Genomic DNA, 6,000 nt, shown 5'->3' with positions numbered 1-6,000 from the left:
AATCCACCAATGTTTTTTTTAATATTTAATTTATTTATTTTGCTGCACTAGGTCCTAGCTGCAGCATGCTGAATCTTTCATTGCAGGGGTCCACAGTTTCTAGTTTTGGCATGGTTGTGACGCACGGGCTTAGCTGCCCTGCGGCATGTGGAATCCTAGTTGCCTGACCAGGGACCTAATCTGCATTGTCCCAGGCATTGCAAGACGGATTCTTAACCACTGCACCACCTTGGAAGTCCCAACAAATCTGTATTAAGTACCTATCATGTGCCAGGCACTGTTTTAGGCTCCAGGGACCCAGCCGTGAACAAAACAAAGATTCCCTGCCCTTGTGGAGTTAACACTCTAGTGGGGCTGATGGGCAGTAAGCAGATATATATACATGATGTGTCAGGTGGCACTATGAAAATAAGGCAGGGAGGAGGACTAGAGGGGTGTTCTTTAAGACAGGGTAGTCAGGGAAGTCTTCCTGGAGAAGGCATCTTTGAAGTGGAGGCTAATACAGAGAGACAGAGAGGGAGCCAAGTGACACATCACACAGCCAGGCCCAGAGGCAGTGAACCACTCAGAACCACGCCGATCCCCACCTGGTCACACAAAGAGGTCCTGACCCCACAAGAGCAGACGTGTGGCCTTCCGTGGTTAGTGTCCCAGACATATCAGAAGTTCCTTTCGAGAGGACTGGCCCTGACCCTGAAGATGACTGTGTAGCACAGGAGAGATGGGAGGCTGAGCCGACGAAAGACCAGATTGACATCAAGAGATTGTCTTGTCCCTCCGTGATGTTGGTCTCATCTCCCTTATGTACGCTTTTCCTTCCTTGCTATATTTATTTTACAGTATTTTTGTGTTGAAAAACTACATAACATAAAATTTACCATCTACCATTTTTAATTGTACAGATCAGTAGTGGTAAGTATGTTCACACTGCTGGGCAACAACTTTTTCATCTTGCAAAGCCGAAAACCTATACTCATTAAACAACTCTTTATTCCCCCCCACCTCAAACCCTGGTGCTCACCTTCTATTTTGTTGTTATTGTTTGTTTGTTTTTGGCTGTGCTGGGTCTTGGTTGCTGTGCCCAGGCTTTCTCTAGTTGCAGCGATGAGGGACTCCTCTCGAGTTGTGGTGAGAGGGCTTCTCATTGCAGTGGCTTCTTTTGTTGCGGAGCACAGTCTCCAGGATGCCTGGGCTCAGCGGTTGTGGCACACAGGCTGAGTTGCCCCATGGCATGTGGAATCTTCCTGGATTAGGGAATGAGCCCATGTCCTCTGCATTGGCAGGTGAATTCTTAAGCACTGGGTTACCTAGAAAGTCCTGCCCCTAGGAATTTGACTCCTCTAGGGACCTCATATAAGTAGAATCATGCAATATCTGTCTTTCTGTGACTGGCTTATTTCACTTAACCTAATATCCTCCATGTTCATCTGTGTTATAGCCTGTGTCAGAATTTCCTTGCTTTTTCAGGGTGAGTAATGATCCTTTGGGTGGTTGGCCCACATTTTGTTTATCCATTCATCTGTTGATGGACACTTGCATTGCTTCCAGATCTTGGCTACTGTGAATAATGCTGCTATAAATATAAAAGTGCAAGTATCTCTTTGAGACCCTGCTTTTGATTTTTTTGGATCTATACCCAGAAGTGGAATTGCTGGATTGGGTATTATTTCTTTTTAGAAGTTGTTTTCATTCAGACACACATTATGTACAATAAAATGCATTGATCTTACGTGTTCTTGTGGAGGAATTTTGACAATTGTCTATACACCCTAAACAAGATATAGACTGTTTGCAACACCCAGAAAATTCCTCATGTCCTTTCCCATGCCTCCCCCAAGACACACCCTCTTCTCAGATCCATTCCATGTGTGACAAAACCTATGAATGAAACATGGAAGTTGTGCAGAGGCTGTGTGGCATAATGTTTAGAGCCAAGTCACACGGTGCAATTGTCAGATCCTTTGCTATAACAGATGTGACCTTCACCACACTGAGTCTCAGTCTCCAGAGCTGTAAAATGGGGTGAATAATAGCACCTACAGCATCAGATTTGTGTGAGGATTGAATCAGTTAAAAGAGATCACACACTTGGAACAATGTCTGCCATGAGGTAAATGCTCTACAAATGTTGTATTTAAGTGTTGCATATATAAAAATATGCATATATATGAGACACTTAAATGCAACATATATATCCACATATGGAGAGAGAAAAAGAGAAATTTTATAATGAACACACATATGCCTACCACCCAAACTAAGAATAAAGCATCATAACCACAATCGAGATCCATGGGTTGGGAAGGAGCAGGGCACGGCAACCCACTCCAATGTTCTTGCCTGGAGAATCCTATGGACAGAGGATACAGTCCATAGGGTAGCAAAGAATTAGACAAGACTTAGCATACATGCACACAAGAGTATATTTCCGCTATGGCATTTCCCTTCCTTCTCCACGAAGGGTAGATGATTTCAGTGAAGAACATGGGTTTAATTGTGGTTGAAAGTATATACTATAAAATTTAAACCATTTACCCATTTTAAATATCTGGTTCAGTGTCCCATCCCCTCCATCATCTCCACCACTCACTTTCAGAACTTTTTCATCTTCCCCAGCTGAAGCTCTGTCTCCGTGAAACCCTAACTCCCTATTTTTTCCTTTCCCTAGGTTGTGGGAATTTTTGACCTCATTATTTCTCCATGTTTACCTCATTCAGGAAGTTGTATCCAGGGGTGATGCACAACATGATTTGGCAAGTTTCTAAACTGTCTCGCATGGGTACAATATTGAACACGCTCTTTTGCGACTTGCTTCGTTAGCTCAGCCAGAGATTTTTTTTTTCCCTCTTCTCCATGTAGACACAAGTATTTCTAATCTTGTCTTTTTAATTGCTTTGAAAAGGTTTACCGCAACAGAGTTAGCTGTTTTCTTACTCACAAACTTTTAGGTGTTTCCCATTTTCTTCCTCTGCAAACATCCAGGCATGTGTGCACATGGATAAGAGTATCCAGGGCGTGCGTGCTAAGTCACTTCAGTCGTGTCTGATGCTTTGCAACGCTGTGGACCGTGGCTGACCAGGCTCCTCCATCCATGGGGTTCTCCAGGCAAGAATACTGGAGTAGCGTTGCCATGCCCTCCTCCAGGGGATCTTCCCCTTCTAGGGTGTATAAATATATAATAAAACAGGAAATTCTAGGTCAGGGAGAAAGTACATGTTCATCTATCCTGAGTATGATCTTCATGCTGGTTGTCCAAACTTCACTGTGTACGTTTCAGCTCACCACCCTTCTGAGGCTCCCTGTTGGCCCTGAGACAAAGTCCAAGTTCTTCTACCTGCCCCTCTGGTCTCACTTGTCACCATACCTCACCAGAAGACATAGCCTCCTGCAGCCCATGGCCTCAGGTCCTTTGTACCTGCACTTATTTCTGCCCAACACACCCCGTCAGCTCTCACCCAACCTTCAGGTTGCAACTCTTGTGTCACTCTGATGCTGACACCCCCAGTCAGCAAATCCCGCCCCACTCCTAACTCTCAATTATTTGAAAATGGGGTTGCCTCAAATCCAGTGCAGGCTGGGCCCAGATTGAGTGCCCGGTCTCTGCTGCTGGCTAAACGGAGGAGTCCTTGCATCTGCCTTGGGGCTAGGGCGGCAGCTGCAGAAACACCTGGGCTCCAATTCCAGTTCCAGTTTCCTGGCTGTGTGACCTCAGGCAAGTGTCTTAACCCCTCTGAGTTCCTCACGCTTCTCTTCTGTGAAACCCTTCCCAGGGCTGTTGCAGGGGTTCAGATGAGCCCCAGCCAGACCTGGCTCAGTATAGACCCCTCTTGGTAGGAGCTGCTGTGGTTCAGAGCCAAGTTCCAGCCCCACAACCTTGGACTAGGACTTCACTCCTTCCTGGCTTGGCAGGGCTGGGAAGCAATGCTGGGTCTCCTTGTCCCGCCAACTCAACCCTCAATTCCCAAGCCTTTAATGAGAACCATATGCGCTGGACGCCTGCCCACCCACCCGCCTGCCCTCCTCAGCCTCCTCCCCCAGAGAGGCCTCCTGAGTCATCTGGTCCACTTCCCCCCTCCCAGCTTCTCACAGCCTCATTCCCACGCTGCCCCGGCCTGGGGTTCGCGTGTCCAGGATGTTTGTTGTCGTGTCATGGGTCCCTGTGGATCTGTATGTGTGTCTGAGCTGTCTGCCTGTACTGTTTGTGTGTGTGACCATGTCTGAATTGTGGGCCTGTGGGTAGGCTTTAAACAATGTGCCTCTTTTTGTGTGTCCTTGTGCTGCATGCAGTCTACCTGTCCTGTTTTGTGTGATTGTCTTGTGGGTTTGTGCATGTTACTGTATTTTAAAAAAATGTTTACTTATTTATTTGACTTAGTTGCGACATGCAAACTTATAGTTGCAGCATATGGGATCTAGTTCCCTGACTAGGGATCAAACCTGGGCCCCCTGCATTGGGAGTGCAGTCTTAGCCACTGGACCACCAAGGAAGTCCTGCATGTTAATGTGGTAACAATCTGTTTTACAAATCTCTATGTGTGTGAATCTGTGTGCATGAGCTGTGTGCCGGAGCTGTGGGGTTTGTGTATTTTTTGTGTTGGGGGTCTGTGTGTGTGTTGGGTCAGCTGTGTGAGTGCTGGTTCCTGGGTAACTGGCTGGTTCACCTCTGATGCTCTTCCTCCCTTTGATGGGTGTGTGTTTGTGCCGAGGGTGGGGGGTGGTTTCTGTGGGCTCTTGTGCCTGGAACATGTATCTGGCTGTATGTCGATGGTGGTTGTGTGTACTGGTTCGGGGTGACACTGTTCGGTCTGAGCATGGCGTTGTGCCTGGACCACTCATGGGGGTGTAGTGTCCCTGGGTGACTGTACGCTCATGCTGTGCACTTGTGTGTCAGTTGACTTGAGGCCAGTCCTGTGCAACTGGGGGACAAATTCCTATTTTCAAGTGATCATTCAGTGTGTGTGTGTGTGTGTGTGTGTGTGTGTGTGTGAGATACCTGGGGAGGAGGGATTTCCTGGGGTGGCTACAGTCCCCCGCTGAGAAAGGCCCACAAGAAGGAAAGAATGGGGCTGGATGGTGGGAACAGCCTGTGGGGAACCCCAAGTTCAAGGGCTCAACCTTGGAGCCTTTTCCAGGACACGGAAAGAGAGGTGGGCTCCATTCTGGGTGAGCAGTGGGAGGGGCGGGATTGGGAGCCCTGGACCGGAAGGGCCCTGGAATGATTGCCATGGAGATGCGGAAGCTGGGGATGGGAAGAGATGAGGCCTCTCTGAGCCTCAGACTTTTTGATCTTAACATGGGGATAATACTTCCTACCTCAAGGGTTGTTGGAGGAATTCAGAAAAGCAATGGAAAAGACTTCACCTGGTGTTGAGTCCCAAGTGGGAGCTTGATGAGTGGGGTGGTTGTTATTAAAGAGATGTAGGAAATTCCCTGGTGGCTCAGTGGTTAAAACTCCACACTTCCATTGCTGGGGGCATGGGGTTGGTCCCTGGTCAGGGGCCCACAAACTGTGAGGCATGGCCAAAAATTAAAATTAAAAAAAAAAGAGAGAGAGATGTAGACCTGAGTGGGTAGTCTCACATAGCCTGGAGTATTAGAGCTTCATGAATGATGAGGTTTTCTCCATACAAAGAAGAGGAATGCATGTTCCAAGCACATGTCAATCAGGGATTAGCTGTGGGAAATAAGAACCAAAATCAGGGAACTTTGTGCTCCTAGGAGCTTCTGCCTCTATTATTCACAGGAAGGTGGGGAATAACATACTGGGAACCACTGACTTCAAGAATACACTGTATTGCATAAATAAAATCTGGTCCAGTCATACAGTGGAATACTGTGTGCTAAGCTGCTTTGGTTGTGTCCAACTCTTTGCGACCCTATGGACTGTAGCCCTCCAGGCTCCTGTGTCCCTGGGGCTTCTCCAGGCAAGAATACTGGAGTGGGTTGCCATGCATTCCCCCAGGGGATCTTCCCCACCAAGGGGTCGAACCCACATCTCTT

This window comes from Dama dama, chromosome 9, assembly GCF_033118175.1.
Source record: "Dama dama isolate Ldn47 chromosome 9, ASM3311817v1, whole genome shotgun sequence".
In the NCBI taxonomy this organism is placed as follows: Eukaryota; Metazoa; Chordata; class Mammalia; order Artiodactyla; family Cervidae; genus Dama; species Dama dama.
This window is presented reverse-complemented; position numbering follows the sequence as displayed.